Source organism: Hippocampus bargibanti, linkage group LG16 (genome assembly GCF_051943395.1).
Source record: "Hippocampus bargibanti isolate YZ-2025 linkage group LG16, ASM5194339v1, whole genome shotgun sequence".
NCBI lineage: Eukaryota > Metazoa > Chordata > Actinopteri > Syngnathiformes > Syngnathidae > Hippocampus > Hippocampus bargibanti.
Window position 1 is genome coordinate 1,134,766 of NC_142749.1, and position 22,529 is coordinate 1,157,294.

At 48.9% G+C, this 22,529-nt stretch overlaps 1 protein-coding gene across 2 annotated transcripts in view; it reads left to right on the forward strand.

Annotated features, from left to right (window-relative positions):
* The window catches only part of opcml (opioid binding protein/cell adhesion molecule-like), a 141,075-nt gene that overhangs the window by 91,847 nt on the left and 26,699 nt on the right, over positions 1–22,529 (forward strand). The gene's annotated exons all lie outside the window — the stretch shown is intronic.

Sequence of the window (22,529 nt, forward strand, 5' to 3'; positions counted from 1 at the left end):
CTTGTGTCTGTAGTCATACACACTTAGTGACGTTTTCCCTTTATTTAGCAGTTTTCCCACTCACTCGAGCATCAGAAAATTTGACAAAGTTACTATATCATATACATAGATACGTCGATTTATTTTAAGTCAGAGACCAAGAGTCATTTTTAACCATGTTACCGCATAGAGCCACATACACACGCACGCGCGTGCACACACACACATGCACGCACGCACACACGCGCACACACACACACACACACACACACACACTCTGTAGCTGTCCATCATGTATGATGAGGACGCTCGCTCCGAGGGAGGGGAGGTTGTGCAGGGGGAGGGGTGCATTTTGTTGAGAGTGGGGCAGGGGGGTCAGCAACACTGTCGCTGGTGCCACTTCTCGTGGGCCTAGAGACCAATCCTTGAGCCACATACATGTCAATGGAGCAAGGGAAGCCGGATGCCAGGGGGGTACCAGTCGCCTGCTGGTGCCATTGAGTGCGTCTCTCTTCGTCTGTCTTGGTTGGTTTGATGTATTTGTGAGACTATCCTGGCACAAGTGGCATACCGGGTTTTTCTATTGGATGCCAGAGTTTCAAGCTGTGTGGTATGGCTGTTGGCTTGTTTGAGGAGGTCCCTGGTGCACTTTGCATGTTTCAACTGGCCTTGGACTTGTTGGGGCAGGCGGTGATCGGGCATTGAGTGGTGTGTCCAATCACCAAAGATGTTTCTTTGCTACTGCCTCTTTCATGCTGATGGAATTCGTGCACTGAGGAATGTCTGTATGGGGAACTTGATGTTCCCAGGAAAGGCCAAGTATTTTATGCAGGCTGTGGAAGCGGGAGGCCTCAAAGGTAGTAAGGTAGTAATGGGCTGGCAGTATGTAGACCATGATTCTGCCCCATAGAGGAGAGTGGAGAGACATATTCCATTGTACACGGCAATCTTAGTTCCGATCCTCGTGTTTCGGTTTGCAAAATATCAGCTGCATTGCGGACAAATGGATGATGAGGCTTTATTGATACATATGTGCACTTCAATGTCAAGGAATCAGTTGGAGGACAGAGTTGTGCCAAGGTAGGCAACGTGATCCACTATGTTTACTGAAATGTCATTGACGTGAAGGCTGGGTGGTGTGGGAGTTGGGGTTGCAGATCACATTTTTTTTTTATGTTGATCTGGAGACCAAATGACTGGTACAAACATGACATTGTGTTGAGAGCATACTGTATCGATGCTGACCTGTGACCGAGTACAGCACAGTCATCAGCATACTGAAGTTCACATATCTGACAGAGTTTCGTCTTTGTGTGGCCTGGAGCTATCTCATGTTGAAGAGGTTTGCATTGAGGCGGTATCCCATATGGACAACATCCTCACACCCATTGCCTTGGGGAAAGAGGCATGTGACGACATAGAAGAAGATGTTAAAGAGCACTGGAGCTAAACTAGAGTAGGCTACGAGGGTGAGGGAAGAGCCCTGTCCGACCTGGCAGACCCAAACGTATTGTAACGGTTTGTTGGGAGCGTCAAGCGGAATCCCCTGTCAGAGGAGCTTCAATTCCCACCTACGGCAGAACGTTTCCCATGTCCCGCGGGCCCTGGGAGATATTGAGTCTGAATGAACCGCTCTTGTTGAGGCGGCCATTCGGAGTTGTGGCCGTAAGGTGGTTTCTGCTTGTCATGGTAGCGCTCTACTCGCTGGTGGACACTAGTAGTAAATGATTGATGAGGTTTCTTCAGCCGTCATCTGTACACATTTGAAGGTTTCGGACGTTTCACCTCCTATCCAAGAGGCTTCGTCAGCGAACTAAAGTCTGACTGGTCGTATCGGCCCTATTTATATATCACTAATGTCCAGCCATGGCGGTGCCGGACCCAGCTATGATAGGTCCCTACTCTCAGGTTGGGGGAGCAGAGGACCACTCCCTGTGGCCCCACTGATTGTTCCTACATTCCTGACTAACGACTGGCCCATTTCCCCCACACAGACAGTAGGAGATTACGGTGCAACACACGGGTAGTTTTGTCTCCGTTTTCTGCCCGTACCTTGTACACTGGTCCATCTCCCACTCTTTCAGTGACCCTGTGGACTTTTTCCTCCCAGTAAGCCCGGAGCTTGCCAGGTCCACCTCTCTCAGATAGGTTCCTGACCAGTACACGATCCCCTGGCTGGAGTGCAATGCCTTTAACACCACGGTCATAGTATTTCTTCCTTTTTTCAGAGCTCTTTTGACTGTTCTCGGAGGCAATTCTGTAAGCATCTTGCATTCGACAGGCCCACTTACGTGCATATTCCTGTCGGCTTTTTACTTCTTCGTCAGCTGTCAGACCAAAAACTAAGTCGATGGGCAACCGGGGAGACCTTCCATAGAGGATGAAGAACGGTGAATAGCCAGTGGACTCATGTCTTGTACAGTTGTGCCTCGACTGGGATCACCACCTTATCGTTTACCAGTAACGGTGACCTTGATATTGAAAGCAGGTGGAAAAAATTGAGGACAACAATTCATCAAGCTGCCTCTGAGACCATTGGCTTCACTCAGAGACGTCATCAAGACTGGTTCGATAACAGCTCAGCTGCCATACAGGAGCTTCTGGAAGCCAAGCGCAAAGCCCATACCACACTTCTCTCCAACCCTCATTCTCCACTTCTCCTCTCTCATTACAAGGCCATCCGTGGTGAAACACAGAAACAGCTGAGGATGATGGAGAACAAGTGGTGGCTCAGCAAGGCCCAAGAAATCCAGAGGCATGCAGACAACAGCAACACCCACGCCTTCTATGATGCTGTAAAATCCCTGCACGGCCCACGAAGACAACACATTGTCCCAGTTAAATCTGCAGACGGTTCTGTACTACTGAAGGACAAACAGCTAATACTTGAGCGCTGGGCAGAGCACTTTGACTCCCTGCTCAACCAAGTAAACCCTTCAGACACATCTGTCCTTGACTCCCTCCCAGAGCTTCCATCAGTTCCCTCCCTTGATGAACCTCATCAGTTCACAGAGGTCCTCTCTGCAATCCGGAGCCTTAAAAACAACAAAAGCCCTGGCCCTGATGGACTTCCAGCTGAGGTCTTCAAGAGCGGCGGTTACCTCCTGACACGGAAGCTTTACCACCTCATCTGCAACATCTGGCAAAACGGGACACTTCCTCAGGAATGGAAAGACAGCAACATTGTTACCACTTATAAAAGGAAGGGGGACAAGTCAGTATGTGGCAACAGCCGTGGCATCTCCCTACTTTCTGTTGCTGGCAAGATTCTTGCAAAAGTAATGCTGTTCCGTCTTACATCGCACATTACCGAAGACATCCTCCCAGAGACACAATGCGGTTTCAGGAAGGATCGAAGCACTCTGGACATGATCTTCGCTGCGCGCCAAGTTCAGGAGAAATGCAAGGAACAAAACAAGGACCTGTATATCACCTTCATCGACCTTACAAAGGCATTTGACACAGTTAACCCTGACATTCTCTGGACCATACTGCAGAAATTTGGCGTTCCCTCCAATTTTCTCGGCATCCTAAAACAGTTCCACAGTGGCATGCAAGCAACTGTACTTGTTGGTGGCCAGCAATCTTCCCCGTTCCCTGTGGAAGTCGGGGTGAAGCAGGGCTGTGTACTGGCCCCTGCTATATTCAACCTGTTCCTGATGGCAGCTACGCTCCTCTTCCATAAGTCCATCCAGGAAGGTGGCGACGTACAAATCCAATTCCGCCTGGATGGTAGCCTGTTCAACATCAGACGCCTACAGGCCAAGACCAAGACCCTGATCAGCGACATCCACGAGCTACAGTATGCAGATGATTGTGCTCTGTTGGCCCACAGCCCAGCTGCCATGCAACATGCCCTTAATACCATGTCCTCCGTCTACCGATCACTCGGTCTCGTGATCAATGTAACTAAAACGGAGGTCATGGCAAAAGAGAGTTCTCCTACCCCAGCGTTCACCCTCAGTGGCACACCCCTCAAGGTTGTCCAACAATTCAGCTACCTCGGCAGCATTCTAACACCCTCCTGTCTAATTGACGACGACGTCCAGGCCCGCATCCATCAAGCCTCCAAAGCTTTTGGCAGATTGCGTACTCGTGTGTTCGAAAACAACCACTTAAGAACTCCAACAAAAGTCGCAGTCTACCAAGCAGTGTGTGTGTCCACGCTGCTATATGGCGCAGAAGCCTGGACCATCTAGCGACGCCATGTGAGACGCCTTGATGCATTCCACATCAGGTGCCTCCAACGAATCCTTTGCATCACCTGGCAGGATCGTGTCCCACACACCGACATCCTTCAACGCACCGCCTCCACCAGTATCGAGGCTATACTGGCAAAGAGGCAACACCGGTGGTTGGACATGTCATCCGGATGCCTAGCTGCCGCTTGCCTCGGCAGGTGCTTTATGGACAACTCCTGTCAGCGAATAGGAAGCCTGGTGGTCCTAAGCTGCGATACAAAGACCAGCTTAAACAGACTCTAAAGAAATGCAACATCAAGCCCAGCGATCTGGAGTCTGCTGCAGCTTAACAGGCCACTGTGGCGTTCCTTATGCCACGAAGGGGTGACGCAACTTTAAAACAAACGCACCCAGAGGAGGATCGTGCGGCGCGAGCAAAGACACCTCTGTGCTGCTTCAGTACCGCCTTGCCAGCCCGGTCCTGGCCTCGCATGTCCTGAATGTGGCAGGATTTGTGGCTCCAGAATCGGGCTTCATAGTCACTTACAGTGGCATCGACGCCAGCGCCGATAACCACTGTCCAATACCCCACAAAGCAATGAAAGCGACGTCATCTTCGACTTCGATGGACTGCCAAGAGAGAGAGAGACAGTTGTACGCATGAACTACATGAGGCAAATAGTCTTTCCACTCAGCTTTCCTTTCTTCTTGGAGAGTGCGTAGCATCTGTAACTGTTCTATTCAGACGTTCTGCAGGATTGCTCTGCGGATGGTATGGGGTGGTTCGGGCCAATGCCAGACAACTGTTGAAGCCGCTGGAATAGACTGTTTTCAAACCCCCGACCTTGATCATGATGTAGTCTCTCTGGATAAGAGAACCGTGGAATAAAATCACTAAAGATTTTCTCAGCCGCAACCTTGCCTGACTTATTCTTAGTCAGGTAGGCTTGTGCGAACCGAGTAAAGTGGTCTACCAGGACTAGAATATACTCATAGCCTGCTTTACTTGGCTCAAGATGGAGATAATCAATAGAAATGAGCTCAAATGGGGCACTAGTAGTGATGTTGCCCATGGGTGCTTTTTCCGGAATGGTGGGTCGTTTCTGTTTAAATGCAGGAACACTGGCGAATTACGTAGTTTTCTATTTCGTGCTGCATGAATGGCCAATAGAACCTCTGCCCTGCAAGGTTGATCACCTCGTCAGCTCCAACATGACCCATGTCATCATGCAGGTTTTTGAGCACAGTCGACTTCAGCTTACTAGGGAGAACGAGCTGTTTCCATTTCCCCGCCTGTCTGTATAAAATTCCCTTTTCCAGTTTCAGTCTATTCCATTCGTGTACTAGTCTCCTTGCCTCTGGTCCCATTTGTCTTTTATCTTTGTCGTTGGGGTTCCATCCCCTCCTCTTCAGTGTCATTATCTCAGAGATTGATGCATCCTCTTCCTGAGCAGCTCTGATATCATCTGGAGTGATAGCGGGGACTGTCACCGGAAGAAAATCCTCACCATCAGAGGTGAGTTGCAACACAGCCATCAATGGAACATCCTCCTCAGCCACAGCCTTGTCCTCCTGCCATATGGTGGAAACCACATCTGGAGGCAAAGTTTCAGTGTACTCCTCTGTGTGTCCCTCCACCTTAACTGGATAACGCGACAGTGTGTCGGCATCAGCATTCGCCTTGCCTGGCGTGTACTTTATTGTGAAGTGGAAATACGCCAATTCACCCACCCAGCGATGTCCGGCAGCATTGAGTTTGGCCGTGCTTAGGACGTACGCGAGGGGGTTATTGTCCGTGTACACAGTGAATGTGGGTGCATAGTAGAGATAATCTCGAAATTTCTCAAAACCCCAACCCTCATTAATCATAGAAGTCATTTATGTTATTCCCCCCTCAGAATTAAACGATTAATAACACGGACTATTTCCACTGGTTCCTGGTTCCATTTTGGAGGACTGAAATGAGGGTAATTCGTTTGTGCCGACATGTGAAAGAGAAATAATGCTAATTAATGGCTTTATTTCGCAAGCTTGAATCGTCCCACAATGGGGAAATTTGCAATCCACAGCAGCAATTTGAAAGGGGGTGGGTGGTGAAAAGATAAAAAAACGATATTCTAAGCATAATAAAAAATGTCAGAAGACTGAGCTGTATACTGTAACTATGCAAAAATGTTTCATAAAAAAACTACATAGTGCAAGTATAAAAAATCATATTGATATATGTAGCTGTATTGCATCAACATAAGGTGGCTGTGCTATTTACAGTACGAGTCCAGTTTTTTTTTTTCAATCACATGTGATTATTAAGAAGTCTGACAGCAGTCAGTATGAACAAGCAGCGGTACCTCTCTTTGCAGCGCGGGTGTAACAGCCTCTGGCTGAAAGAGCTACCCAGAGCTGTCAGGATGGGAAGGGGGGTGGGAGGGGCTGTCCAACATAGCTTTTAGTTTAGCAAGCTGTTGGATTATTTTGATCGTTCGCCCTTGGTTCATTGCTTCGACGGGTGTTGATGGAAGAGGATGGTTAAATTATCAGGAAGGCAGGTGTAGAACAGAAAGTTGGTTTAATCTTGAAGAGAGCGAGGCATCGCGGTGTCAGCTTAAGGAGGAAGCATGGCGAGAGAGAGCGAGACTGCGGGAGTATTTATGCGGCGCTCAGTGTGTGACGCGATAGGATGTGACGTAATGTAAATGCGACATCATGTAAAGGGAAGGCAGGATATGACGTATCAGGAAGTCCAAAATGTAAACAAAGATTACAGAGCGATGTTTGGAGATGTTTGTATGGCGAATTACCCCAACACAAGCGTCCATCTGTTGCCCACCTCCTCCAGAGAGTCCAGCAAGCAGCCCAGGACAGCCGTCTTGACCAGGCGCTCCAGTCTTTTCTTGTCCCGTGTCGTGATGCTGCCTGACCAGCAGACAATTCCATAGTGGATGACTGAAGCTACCACAGAGTCATAGAACGTCTTTAGGAGTGACCCCCGAACTCCAAAATACCTCAGTTTCCTTAGTAGGAAGAGGCGACTCTGTCCCTTTTTATTTATTAGGGCATCCGTGTTTGTAGTCCAGTTCAGTTTATTGTTAAGAGTAACACCAAGGTACTTGTAGGAGGTCACCCTCTCTATGTCCGTACCCTGGATGTTCAACTGTACAGGTGAGGATTGTTTCCTGCAGAAATCCACAACCAACTCCGTGGTTTTCTCGGTGTTGATCTGGAGGTTATTATGAAGTCCTTGGTCAGTTCTCTGTACTCCCAATCATCTCCCTTTGTAATGAGGCCGATAATAGCTGAGTCATCAGAGAACTTCTGAAGGTGGCAGGCTGGTGTATTGTAATTGAAGTTCGAGGTGTAGAGGGTGAAGCACTCCAGTGCTGATGAGAAGCCTGTCCGACAATTCTTTGCCCTCACGTACTCTGGCCGGTTTGTGAGGAAATTTGTAATCCAAAGTGTGTAGATTGGGCTGGATGATGTAGAAGTAGTGACGTGCTGTTAGGGGAGGCAGGTGAGGCTGTGCCTCACCTGTCATCATGGAAATATGAAATGAAATGAAATGAAATAAATTAAACAGTTATATTTATTTAGTGATTTGTACTTTAACGTTCTTTTCCATTTGACTAATACCATTTTTGGATTTTTTTTTTAAATCGCTGAATTTACCATTCAAATACTAAGTGGAGGTGAGCGGTGAGGCAGCAGCCGGCTGAGCCTCACCATGGATTGCGCAATCACTATGCTAACTGTGCTGGCTTGCTCTGCAGTGAGACCGCATTGCTGTCGATTGCTCTGCATATCGCTATTAAAGTGTTCAAAAGCTTTTAGTATATGAACTAAATTTCTCCAGTTTAGCTGGTGTGTATAATGTAGAGTCACTGTACATTATAAACACTGTACTACAGTGTTTATTTTATTTTATTTTTATCAAAACTATGTGCATAGGTGTGGTACACAGTTCTCCTGCCTCATGACAGGGGGCGCTGGTGATTACAGATTCTTCTTGCAACTCCTCGGCTGTGTGACGACGCTCGAGTGCAAAAAAGGCAGGACTCGAGCGACGGGGTTTGGCGAAGGGGAAGGACCCAAAATACACGACGTGACAGGCTTGGAAGGAGCAAGAGTCTTTACTGAAACATGCATCAAAAATAACAAACAGGGAAGAGTGGAGGAACTAAACAATGGCAGACCTGGTAACACGGTAGTGGTGACGGCAACATCCAAAACTGCTCCACAACGAACCCTAGGAAAGACAGAGAGTGGACATGGAAGTCGCACTTCTCTGCCTTCACGTAGAGCCGGTTTTGCAGGAGCCGCGCCAGGACCAGTCGGACGTGTTGCCGTTGCTCCTCTGCAGAGCGAGAAAAAATAAGAATGTCATCCAGGTACACGAAAACAAAAACATTGAGGAAGTCTCTGAGCACATCATTTATCAAATTTTGGAAAACGGCGGGCGCGTTCGTGAGCCCGAACGGCATCACCAGGTATTCAAAGTGCCCTAAAGGTGTCTTAAATGCTGTTTTCCATTCATCCCCCTCACGGATACGGACCAAATGGTAAGCGCTACGCAGATCTAATTTTGAAAAAATGGTGGCAGACTGAAGGGGCGCGAAGGCCGAATCCATGAGGGAGAGAGGGTATTTGTTACTGATGGTGATGTCGTTCAGGCCCCGGTAGTCAACGCATGGGCGCAGGGATCCATCTTTCTTATCGATAAAGAAAAACCCTGCGCCCAGCGGAGAACGCGACGGGCGAATGAGTCCCGCCGCTAGAGAGGAGTCTATGTAAGTGCTCAGGGCTTCCCGTTCCGGTTGTGAAATGTGGTAAAGTCTGGAGTCCGGTAATGGAGCCCCTGGCTGCAAGTCAATAGCACAGTCATACGGTCGGTGGGGCGGCAGAGATTGGGCGTTGTCTTTTCTGAACACCTCCCGCACGTCGTGGTAGCACTGTTGCACGCCCTTGAGGCAGATAGCCTCGGGCGGGCCACCGCGGGAGGGGTTTCGCCTTGCCGTTGCCGACCGCAGGCAGTTGGCGTAGCAGTAGAGGCTCCAGCCCTGAATGGTGGGGCCCTCCCAAGAAATGGACGGGTCATGGGCCTTGAGCCAAGGGAGACCCAAAACCAATGGCGCGTTCTGGGAGGGCATAACAAAAAATTGGCGGTGCTCCACATGGCTGCCCGCCACTCGGAGCTTAAGTGGGGCCGTGAGGTGGGTGACCCGGGCTAACAGTCGGCCATCCAGGTCGACGATCTCCTTAGGGGGAAGGAGATCGATGAGTTGGCAGCCCAATAAGTCGGCCAATTGGGGGTCGATGATGCACCCGTCGGCCCCCCGAGTCAACTCGCGCCCGCACTGTTTGGGAGCTGGAGGGGCCAAATAGTTCGCTTTCCAGCTCCAACCACGTGATAGGTGTCGTGGACTTAGCCCCCAACGGTCGCTGTTTCGGTGGGGACTTACATGGGCCGTAGGTCCTTGGCTGGGGGCCTCGGGTGCGACGAGCCCTTGGGTTGGCGCGGTCGTCTCCCCCCCCTATCACCATAGGTTTGGGGAATCCCTCCTGGGGCTGCGCGCGGTCGCTGCCGGGTGTGGTCGACCAAGGTCGGCTTCGGGGTTCCTCGGGCCGTCGGTCGCTTAGCTCCTTTCGACGCTCCCGGAGACGATGATCCAAGCCGATGACTATCTCGACGAGGTCGTCGAAGGTGGTGCCGGCGTTTAGGCCTTTAGGTCGGAATTCAAGCCGCGACGAAACACCCCCCTCAACGCTCGGTCGCCGTAGCCGCTGCCAGCGGCCTGGATCCGGAAAGCGACGGAGTATTCCGCGGCCGAACGGGTCCCTTGGACGCAGTCGAGGAGTCTCCCTTCCGCCTCGACCTCCGTCACCGGATGGTGAAACACCCTGCGTATCTCGGCTACAAAGTCCTGATACGAGGCGCACAGCTCCGGTCGAGATTCTCGTACAGCCAGCACCCATGTTTCAGCGTCTCCCGCGAGCAGGCTGGTGATGAAGGCTACCTTAGCCTCATCGCTAACGTAGGCGTCAGGATGTTGTTCAAACATGAGCGCACACTGCATGAGGAATTGAGCGCAGCGCCCGGTTTAGCCTGCGTAGCGTGAGGGTTGGGGTAGCGGTGGATTGCGCCTGCCCACGGGCGGGGAGGAAGGGACGGTGAGGGTGGCGATGCCTGTTTCCATCTCCTTGAGGCGTTGAGCCAGCGAGGAAGTAACGTGGCGCATTTCCTCGATCGCCTGGGCCAGCTGGCTCGAACGCTCCGCCTCTTGAACAAGGGCGGAAAAATACCTGTCATCGCCGGCGGGGTCCATGGGTGGTCGGAGTATTGTGTGACGACGCTCGAGTGCAAAAAAGGCAGGACTCGAGCGACGGGGTTTAGCGAAGGGGAAGGACCCGAAATACATGACGAGACAGGCTTGGAAGGAGAAAGAGTCTTTACTGAAACATGCATCAAAAATAACAAACAGGGAAGAGTGGAGGAACTAAACAATGGCAGACCTGGTAACACGGTAGTGGTGACGGCAACATCCAAAAATACTCTGACGGAGAACGGTAGTGAGCGATAGGCAGATATAGACAGAAGGCACAATCAGTGAATGACACTCAGCTGTGGGAACCCAGGTGAATGATGATTGGAGGGGCCGTCTCCCGGGAGTGGCGGAGGAGGTGACAGGAGGGGCGGGGCGCGCCCAGGATGGCAACGAGATGTGACAGGCTGCAGAAAAATAGAATTAGTGAGAGCAAGCTACAGTAAACAGTTAGCAAGTGAAGTGCAACCATCCAGTCATTTTTTCGTGTTGCCTGGCCTTATTTTCAGAATGGTGGATTACATATCTAAAGTGAAAGAATTTTCTAATCTGGACTTTCAATCGAAGCAGGAGATAATTAAAGGAAGACCAACACCGGACTGTATAGCTCACAAACGGTGAGGGATTAATGTAAATCTCCTGGACAGCTTTTCAGCTTTTTGGCCAAGAAGGATCTCATTGAAACTATTCCTGAAGTGACTAAGTGTCTCCAGCTCGTGCTCACTGTTCCAGCTACTGCAGCATCAGTTGAGCGGTCATTCTCATCACAAAAGACTGACAACAAACAGTCGGAGCAGGACTGATCAAGGACGACTTTCTTCACTTGCAGTGATCTCCATTGAGACAGAGAGACTTGGACTTCATTTATAAGTACAGGTAACACAATAATAACCTTTTTTTAATTATTTTTCTATGCTACAGTTTGTATACAGTACATAAAGAATGCTGATATGACATTTTAAACAAAACGTGTTAACTGTTGCCAATCAAATAGTGAACAAGCTACTCTGTGGAGTTCATGTTTGTAAATCTGACTGTGATGACGTCAGTGCCTCACCAGCCATGCACTTCACTGCACGTCACTGTGTTGAAGGCACTGGAGTAATCGAAGTAAGTGATCCTCACCATGCTCCCAGCATTCTCCAGGTGCAGCAAAGTCGAGCGGAGGAGGCAGATGATGGCCTCCACCACACTGATGCTGGGCTCGTAGGCAAACTGCAGGGGTCTTATTTGACTAAGAGAGACATAAGTAAAATATTTAGAAATGTTTTTCATTGAGAGCCACAAACACGCACACACACACGTGCACACGCAAGCACGCACGCACGTCCACTTTTCAACGAAATGTCAGAATGTATTATTCAAATTTACTTTGTGAGAGTACTGACCATTAACATGAATGGTTTTCCGTTCCTCATTATTGGTAAAAATGCACACAAACGATCGTACTGAAAGTCAACTTGCCGGGTCCATTTGTGACAGGTGTCACAACAGTGACTGTCTTGTGCTCCATGTTGCTGCCGTCTTCATAATACCAGACGTGTGGATGTGTCTTTTTTATTTCTTTTACTGCTGCAACACAGTATGGCAGAAGGGATGGGTGAAGTGGCATGGGTTTCGTCTTGTGATTAAGTCTCGTCCAACTAGTTCTCAATATGCAAAACATTGTAGATAACGAAACAGAACGAACAACGTGTGATTGTATAGTGGTTATTTACAGAAAAAGAGAATACAACACAATTTCACTGTTAATTACCTGATGTCCCTGAACACATCGCATTCGAGACAGTCGGCGCGAACACGCGGTGCGCTGGATAATGGCGGCACAGTTCAACACGCCACTAACACTCATTGCGTTTTCAGCCAACCTAGGTCAGTATCATCCAATACAAATTGCGCTTACCGCCAACTGCAGCCCAAACAGGAAATGAACAACGAAAAAGCGAGAATATGTATTTAGTCTGTGAGCCAGATGCAATCATCAAAAGAGCCAAATATGGCTCACGAGCCACAGGTTCCCGACCCCTGCTGTAGCGGGTCCAGTGATGGGCTCGCCAGCAGTCGCAGGTGGGCGAGGATGAGCCTCTCCAGCATCTTCATCAGGTGAGACATCAGTGCCACTGGTCTGCAGCTGTTGACCTCCTTCGGGTGGGCAGTCATGGGCACTGGAACCAGACATGACATTTTCCACAACTGTGGAACTCTGCCCAGGTTCAGGCTCATGTTGAACATGTGCTGTACAATGACACACAGCTGGTCGAAGCAGGTCCTGAGGAGTCGAGAACTGATATTGTCACCTGTGCGGTTGTGTAAGATAGGCAGTAACCAGGAGGCAGAGTGGCGGCTGAGGGTGTGGCAACGGTTGAGAGGGCAGTTGTTCGTTGCGGGAAGCTGGTCGTGAGAGGGGGCAAGGAGGGGAAGTTGCAAGCCAATCACAGGGCACACAGAGACAGACAACCATGAGCACGCACACTCAAACTCACACCAAGGGACAATTTGGAGTGTATAATTGGTCTGCCACGCATGTTTTTGGAATGTGAGAGAAAACCGGAGGACCCAGCGAAAACCTATGCGGCCCGGGGAGAACATGCAAACTCCACACACGGAGGCGGGTCTACTCATGAGAGAGGGAGAGGTTTTTTTTTTTTTTTTTTTTTTTTTTTTTTTTTTTTTTTTTCCCAAGATGGCGGCGCGTGCACACGCAGCGGCTCCTCTCTCTCCCGGCAAATTGTTTTTTTCGTGTTTATTGTGTTTTTCTTACTCGTGCAAATGTCCGTCTCCGTTGGCCTCGCTACACCCGAGGCGTACCTACTCCCGTGAGGTTCTGCTCGACATCGGCAGTTCATTTTTAAAACCTAAACCAGCTGAAGCAGAAGTGCTACGCAAGCATGGATTGCTCAGGGAGTCGGCTCATCCATTGAGCCCCACTCTTCCACCGACCCCCACTCCTGCACCCAACCCAGAGTGGAGGCGCCACAAGCGCTGTATGAGGAAACAAAAGAGGGGAAAGCGTGGAGGTATTCGCATTAGGCTCGCGGCTAGCCGCCACCGGCCTTGCATTCCTACCATCACGCTGGCTAACGTGCGCTCGCTGGACAATAAAATGGACTACATCAGACTTCTCCGCTCAACTTCCAAGACCGTGGGTGAGTGTTGTGCCTTTGTGTTTGTGGAAACATGGCTGACCGACAGCATACCGGACAGTGCCATCCAGCTAGCCCAGCTAACTAGCTTCCGGGCAGACAGAGCGCTCGTCGAGGGGGGGAAGACTCGTGGCGGGGGACTCTGTGTTTACATCAGTGATGCCTGGTGCCGCAACGCTGTTGTGGTATGCAAACACTGTTCGCCACTGATGGAACTTATGGTCATAAAATGTCGGCCATTCTACCTGCCGAGGGAATTTAGTGCCATACTGCTGGTAGCAGTTTACATCCCCCCAAGCTCAATTAACAACAGGAGCGCGGCATTGAATGAACTCTACCAGCACATCAGCGAGCAACAGACAGCCCACCCAGATGCTTTCCTTATCCTGGCTGGCGATTTCAACCACGCCAACCCCAAAAGTGTTTTTCCACATCTCCATGGACACATTAACTTTCCAACGAGAGGTAACAACATTCTGGACAATGTTTTCACCACACACAAAGGAGCCTACAAAGCCTACCCCCTCCCCCACCTAGGAGCTTCGGACCACTCCACTATCATGTTAATGCCCGCATATAGGCCTCTTGTCAAAGTCATGAAACCAGTCAAGAAGCAGATAAGGGTGTGGCCTGATGGGTCGTCAGAGGCACTCAAAGACTGCTTCTCCAACACAGACTGGAACATGTTCAGACAAGCGGCCACCTACAACAACAACACCGACCTCCAAGAGTACACAGACTCTGTTACCTCCTACATGAGGAAGTGCATGGATGACGTGACTGTCACCAGATCTGTCACCATCCTGGCCAACCAGAAGCCATGGCTGACGGGTGAAGTCCACAGGCTCCTCAGGGCTCGGAACGCTGCCTACAAAGCTGGCGATGAGCTGGGCCTGAGGACAGCCAGGGCCAACCTGTCACGTGGCATCAGGATGGCCAAGAGACAGCACTCCAGGAGGATCGCCAACCACTTCAAAGACAGCAGTGACACCAGGAACCTGTGGCGTGGGATACAGACCATCACAGACTACAAGCCCACTCCACAGACCTGCGAGAACTCCACCACTCTGCTGAACCAGCTGAACGACTTCTTCGCCCGCTTCGAGGCAGACAACAGCACTCCAGCACAGAAGACCCCACCACCTCCCGGCGAACAGGTGCTGACACTGTCCCAGGACAGCGTGAGGCGATCCCTCAGAGGGACCAACGCACGAAAAGCCCCGGGTCCCGACGGCATTCCTGGCCGTGTTCTGAGAGACTGCGCTGTGGAGCTCACAGATGTCTTCACGGACATCTTCAACACCTCCCTGAGCCAGGCTGTTGTGCCCACGTGCCTCAAAGCCACCACCATTATCCCGGTCCCGAAGAAGTCGTCCCCCACCTGCCACAATGACTACCGCCCGGTCGCACTCACTCCCATCCTCATGAAGTGCTTCGAGCGGCTAGTTATGAACCACATCAAGGCTGCCCTCCCCCCCACCCATGACCCCTTCCAATTTGCATATCGGCCCAACCGCTCGACCGATGATGCCATCTCCACTGCTCTCCACACAGCGCTCACCCACCTGGAGACCAGAGACTCCTACGTCAGAATGCTGTTCATCGACTTCAGCTCAGCATTCAACACAATCATCCCCCAACAGCTTACCAATAAACTGAGCAAACTGGGGATCAGCACCTCCCTGTGCAACTGGCTGCTGGACTTCCTGACGGGGAGACCACAGGCAGTCAGAGTTGGCGACAACACTTCCAGCACCATCATGCTGAACACAGGGGCCCCCCAGGGGTGTGTGCTGAGCCCCCTCCTCTTCACTCTGCTCACGCACGACTGCTCACCATCATCACCCAGCTCCAACCTCTTCATAAAGTTTGCGGATGACACGACTGTGGTGGGCCTCATCAACAACGACGAGGAGACAGCCTACAGGGACGAGGTCAGCCGCCTGGCCACGTGGTGCAAGGACAACAATCTCCGTCTGAATGTGGAGAAGACGAAGGAGATTGTTGTGGACTTCAGGAGAGTGCGCCCCCAGCATGCTCCACTAACCATCGACGGTGCTGCAGTGGAGAGAGTGAGCAGCACCAAGTTCCTGGGAGTGCACATATCCGATGACCTGTCCTGGAGCCACAACACGGCATCAATGGCCAAGAGAGCCCACCAGCGCCTGTACTTCCTCCGCAAGCTCAAAAGAGTTGGAGCCCCGACCCCCATCACGACCTCCTTCTACCGCGGTACCATAGAGAGCATCCTGACCAGCTGTATCACTGTGTGGTACGGCGCCTGCACCGTGTCCTGCCGTAAGACTCTGCAGCGCATCGTGAGGACAGCTGAGAAGATCATCGGTGTCTCTCTCCCCCCCCTTCAGGACATCTACAACACCCGCCTCACCCGCAGAGCCATCCGGATCGCTGGCGATCCCACCCACCCCTCCCACAGCCTCTTCAGCCTGCTGCCATCGGGTCGGAGACTGCGGAGTCTCCGAGCCAAGACCAGCAGGCTCAAGGACAGTTTCTGCCACCAGGCAGTCCGGAGACTCAACTCCCTCCCAGCCCTGCCCAGCCTGCCCCTTCCCACTGCCACACTCACCGAACTCTGAACTCTGAGTACACGCTACATGCTGTACGATCATCCTGAACTCTATTTTTTTTTTGTTATTTCTCATTAGACAAGACCTCACTTCAACCCTTTCTAGTTGTTTGTTTTGCAATTACGACATTACGTCACTTTATGTACGTCACTTCCTCACTTTACATATGTCACTACCTCACTTTACATACGTCACTACCTCACTTTCCATACGACACTACCTCACTTTACATACAGAAATTACATGTATTGTCTGTTGTCAATTGTATGTCTTTTTTAGCCACGTTATAAGTGCCTTGCATGTCTTGCACGCTGGGTCCGAGAGGACATTAATTTCATCTGTGCTGTATGTCATGCATATTAGCATATTTGACAATAAAGCTGACTTTGACTTTGACTTTGACTGAGAGAGAGAGAGAGAAAGAGACAACATCAGAAATAGCAACAATTGCACTTGTCAAATCCATTTTATTATGTTTCTGCTATGTATTTTTAAATGAGTTTTTCACCCTTCTTGGTGAAATCAGGCTCAAATATGATCATGTTTTCCTCATGGGAAATTTCAATATCCATGTGAGCAGCCCAGAAAAACCACTGGCAAAGGACTTCCGAAGACTCATTGACCCTTTTAATTTTGTGCAACATGTGACCAGCCCAACACACGAACAAGGACATATTTTAGACTTGGGCCTTGCTTATGGACAACCAGTGTCAAACTTGGAAGTCTCTGAACATGAGATTTCTGATCACGTGGCAGTCTCATTTGATGTAGTCATGTCAGCTACTGCTATGAAGTCTGTTGATCCTGGCTGCAAACGTCGAATCTTTAACCCTGTCACTGCTAGCCAGTCCTCCGAGGCCTTTTATAAACTTTGTGTACCACCAACTAACACAGAGGAACTAATCTCTTGGTTTAACTCATCATGCAGTGCTATCCTGGATTCGTTGGCTCCTTCTAAATCTGTGATCCCAAAATCTAAATCTGAGCCTTGGTTTAATGACAAAACTCGCACTTCTAGACAGGGTGACGTAAAGCAGAACATAAGTGCAAAAAAAAGACACATTTTAGATCTCTTATCAAATCTGGTCTAACTACAAAAATAAAGTAAAAGTGTTGTATTAAGTGTTGTTGTACCTATAATAACTGTCTGTAAGTAAAGAATCTGTTTTAAATTAAAGTAAACGTGGCTAAAAGAGAATATTTGTCCGACCTTATTCAGGCTAACCATCACAACCTATGTATACTATTTAAAACCATCGATTCTGTACTCAAACACCCTCGGCCGACTTGCTCCTGACCTTCACTTGAGATATGCAACAGATTCCTTCAGTTTTTCATTGATAAGGATTCTACTGCTTGGACACTTGATTAAAATACCACATATGACCCCTCTGCCAATGTTCCGTGTTCAGCTGTGCTGAATTCCTTTGAGTCTGTGTCCTTGACGGTTTTAAAGGATGTTGCTCGCCAATCGAAGCCATCCGGCTACCCCGTGACTCTCTTCCCACGCATTTCTTTAAAGAATTACTCCAGAGTATTGACACATCGATAGCATGATTCAGACTTGATGTTCGTTTTACATCCTGGTGCTTTCTACTATCTTTGCGACGGATTCATTTCCTGTATATGATAGTTGTCCATGTTAAGTGCTTTGTTACAGCTTCAGCTGTTGTTAAAGCGTTATATAAATCAATATGTATTGGATTGGATTGTATTTTTGTTATTTACTTGCCCATTATATGAAATATAAATGATGAACAAAGGTTGAGTCATTATTCTAATCCGCTTCATCCTCACACAAGTGTCGCAGGGCGTGCTGTAGCATATCTCAGCTGCCTTTGGGTAATATGCAGTGGGCATCCTGAACTGGTTGCCTTCACAGAAAAAAAAAAAAATATCTTTTCACCCCCCCCCCCAACCTTTTCAAATTCCTTTCTGTGGACTGCAAATGTCCCCATTGTGGGACGATTAAAGGCTTTCTGATTCTGATTCTGAGGAAGGCAGAAGAAGCTGAAATTGAACCCTGCATTTCTGCACTGTGAGATGTATGTGCACACTGGCTATTATTTTCTCATTAAACTTGAATGTGTTTGAACCATTAGCAATCACAGTGGAGCCCGCGCCGAAGTAGGCAGCAGTCAGCAATTGCTCTCATGAGCCTTGCTTTTTTGTTGTTGTTGTTTTTGTCTTGTTTTTGTGTTTTCTTTTGTCACTTTCTGTTGTTGTGCATCATGTGGAATAGATACAAATTGTTTTTCAGCATTTTTGGCCACAACTTTCATCAAGGAGGAGACTGCTGAGCGGTTGCACCTTTTCGGCAGCAGTATGTTTTTTGAATGGGAAGAATGTCGGTGCCATTTGACTGTCATCGCTGGACAGCTCTGGGGCCATTGTGCTTTTTTATGCCTGTCATGGGCAGCATCTTCACAGAACCGCTTTGTTCAGTGGAAAAAGTCGGTGCTGTTGGACAGTCTGCGGCTGGATGGATGCATGTGAGAAGCCCGTGATAAGAAGAAAGGAGCGTCAGCGCACAGTGCCGATGCGAATGTGAAACTGTCGTGGCTTGGTATTGAAGCGGATTTATGTGGGACAGGATATGTGAGACAATCTCTCTCCGTCAATGGATGCTCCTGCTTCGTGTTTGCTTTCAACATTTAGCTTGTAGCAGGTGTGCACATTCCGCCATGACGTCCCTGATCCACTGCTGAAATGGACGCTTTGAACTGCTTCATGTCACAAAGAGGGTACAGCAAGTGCTGAAGAATGAATGGCTTTCTGTGTCTTTGTGTTGTCATATTATTTGTTATTTAGTTTTTTGTTTTTTTTACTTCAAGATGGCGCCGCGAGAGTGGCTGCCTTTCCAGCACCTCCTTTATTTTGTTTTTCAACTTCTTTCTTTACTTTCCTCTTCCTTTCATAATTTTGCTGCTGTGAAATGTAAATTTCTCCAATGCGAGACGAATAAAGGTACATCCAATTCCGACACTGTGTGTGGTGATGCACCACGAGTGATACTTGTGACCCGTCAATTAAGTTGAAAAATAGGAAGAATAAAAAGAAGGGGATTGTTAGGGTCATTATTAATGAAGTAGGAATTAAAAGTAAAAACAAAAGATTATTTAATCCTTCGGACGGCACAAAATGTAATTGCCTACCCCCAGGGGCAGGCAGGAAGAAGAGAGAAGAGAGCAGGGAGAGAGGGGCTGATTGGGAGAGCTTTTTGTAAAGACGGACAGGGTTTTAACAATAAACGTCCAGAGTAAAATTAAAAAATCTCTCAATTTCCCAATTTCACTTCCAGCCCTCGCGCACAGTGAATCCCAAAAATCCACCCCTTGTGAATATTATCATTAGAATTCTACTGGTCTTACACTACGTCCGCTAGCGGCGCGGAAAACCAGACATATCTCGATCAGTATTAGCATCGATCAGTCGCGTGTAGAGTATCTACACTCGGGCCCGAAATTAAGGAGATCCACCGTGATCAAAACCATCAGAAACAGATGATTAAATCAAAAAAATCGTGTCACTAGCCCTCGATACGTGGATTACACGCATAGAAATCCTTCTGGCCAAAAAGGATTCCACATTCACCCAACATAGCAGCATGCTAGCGGCACTCACCCGTGAAAACTCAACCATGTGGTTAGGTCAGAATGAAGAGGCGCTTCCACCATGTCTTTATCTCGTAGCCCCAGTCAACAAGCAGGCATCGCCGAGGGAACGACCCCCTTCTCTCTTGTGGGCAACCCACAAGCAGACCCCACCAAAAGCTAGGAGCTTTTGTCTCTTGTCGACAGAAACACGCAGGTAGGCACCCCCAACCGCTTCAGACCCGACTGGCGCGGGTTTCGGTACCAGAATGTTGGATTGTTTTGATCGTTCGCCCTTGGTTCATCCCTTCTACAGGTGTTGATGGAGATAGATGGTTAAGTCATCAGGGAGCCAGGTGTTGAACAGAAGGTTGGTTTAATCTTGAAACGATGTGTATGGAAATGGAAAATATGTAAAAATGTGTTCGCATAGCACATTGCATACATATAGGTGACTAGAAAGAAGAAAAACAAGAGAAAATCACAAAATAAAATAACTATATATATATATATATATATTGGTGATCGCTTCCATTGCTATGTGGGGTATTGGACAGTGGTTATTGGCGCTGGCGGCGATGCCACTGTAGGTTACTATGAAGCCCGATTCTGGAGCCACAAAACCTTCCGCATTCAGGACATGTGAGGCCAGGACCGGGCTGGCGAGGCGGTACTGAAGCAGCACAAAGGTGTCTTTGCTCGTGCCGCCCGATCCTCCTCTGGGTGTGTTTGTTTTCAAGTTGTGTCACCCCTTCGTGGCATAAGGAACGCCGCAGTGGCCTGTTAGCTGCAGCAGACTCCAGATCGCTGGGCTTGATGTTGCATTTCTTTAGAGTCTGTGTTGGTTTCAAATTCTTGTTTCTCTACTGGTTCGGTGTTCAACAAAGTTCTGTGATCAAAATATCAGTGACGACGATAGATGGTGAACAAAAAGCTACTTTATTCTAGTGAGACAGAAAAAGCACTTCTCTCGTCTAGGCAGGAGCGAAGTCAGGAGCGCACAGAGCAAAGATCACAAAGAGAAGCGAAGAGCTCCCGCTCTGACTAGTTTTTGAATGTCCACAGCTGCGATCTGTTGTCCAATCAGCTACGGACAACTCAGTGTTGGAAGAACATAGGCTGAAACTTGATACTCGTTACATCCTGCTTTCACACGGTTCGACTGATATTTTATTCCATGTAGTCTAAATTGAACATGCAATAACATAATATGTACTAAACTAACATGAAATAACGTAATATGTTTACTAATGTGCATAAGCACTCAGGGGTGGGAGGACTCTCTTTTGCCATGACCTCCGTTTTGGTTACATTGATCACGAGACCGAGTGATCGGTAGACGGAGGATATGGTATCAAGGGCATGTTGCATGGCATCTGGGCTGTGGGCCAACAGAGCATAATCCTCTGCATACTGTAGCTCGTGGATGTCGCTGATCAGGGTCTTGATCTTGGTCTTGGCCTGCAGGCGTCTGATGTTGAATGGGCGTCTGGATGGTAGCCTTCGAGGCAGAATTGGATTTGTACGCCGCCACCTTCCTGGATGGACTTATGGAAGAGGAGCGTAGCTGCCATCAGGAACAGGTTGAATATAGCAGGGGCCAGTACACAGCCAAATTTCTGCAGTATGGTCCAGAGAATGTCACGGTTAACTGTGTCAAATGCCTTTGTAAGGTCGATGAAGGTGATATAGAGCTCCTTGTTTTGTTCCTTGCATTTCTCCTGAACTTGGCGCGCAGCGAGGATCATGTCCAGAGTGCTTCGATCCTTCCTGAAACCGCATTGTGTCTCTGGGAGGATGTCTTCGGTAATGTGCGATGTAAGACGGAACAGCATTACTTTTGCAAGAAAGTAGGGAGATGCCACGGCTGTTGCCACATACTGACTTGTCCCCCTTCCTTTTATAAATGGTGACAATGTTGCTGTCTTTCCATTCCTGAGGAAGTGTCTCGTTTTGCCAGATGTTGCAGATGAGGTGGTAAAGCTTCCGTGTCATGAGGTAGCCGCCGCTCTTGAAGACCTCAGCTGGAAGTCCATCAGGGCCAGGGCTTTTGTTGTTTTTAAGGCTCCGGATTGCAGAGAGGACCTCTGTGAACTGATGAGGTTCATCAAGGGAGGGAACTGATGGAAGCTCTGGGAGGGAGTCAAGGACAGATGTGTCTGAAGGGTTTACTTGGTTGAGCAGGGAGTCAAAGTGCTCTGCCCAGCGCTCAAGTATTAGCTGTTTGTCCTTCAGTAGTACAGAACCGTCTGCAGATTTAACTGGGACAATGTGTTGTCTTCGTGGGCCGTGCAGGGATTTTACAGCATCATAGAAGGCGTGGGTGTTGTTGTTGTCTGCATGCCTCTGGATTTCTTGGGCCTTGCTGAGCCACCACTTGTTCTCCATCATCCTCAGCTGTTTCTGTGTTTCACCACGGATGGCCTTGTAGAGAGAGAGGAGAAGTGGAGAATGAGGGTTGGAGAGAAGTGTGGTATGGGCTTTGCGCTTGGCTTCCAGAAGCTTCTGTATGGCAGCTGAGCTGTTATCGAACCAGTCTTAATGACGTTTCTGAGTGAAGCTGATGGTCTCAGAGGCAGCTTGATGAATTGTTGTCCTCAATTTTTTCCACCAGCTTTCAACATCAAGGTCAGGGGCTGATTGGGAGAGCTTTTTGTAAAGACGGACAGGGTTTTTAACAATAAACGTCCAGAGTAAAATTAAAAAATCTCTCAATTTCCCAATTTCACTT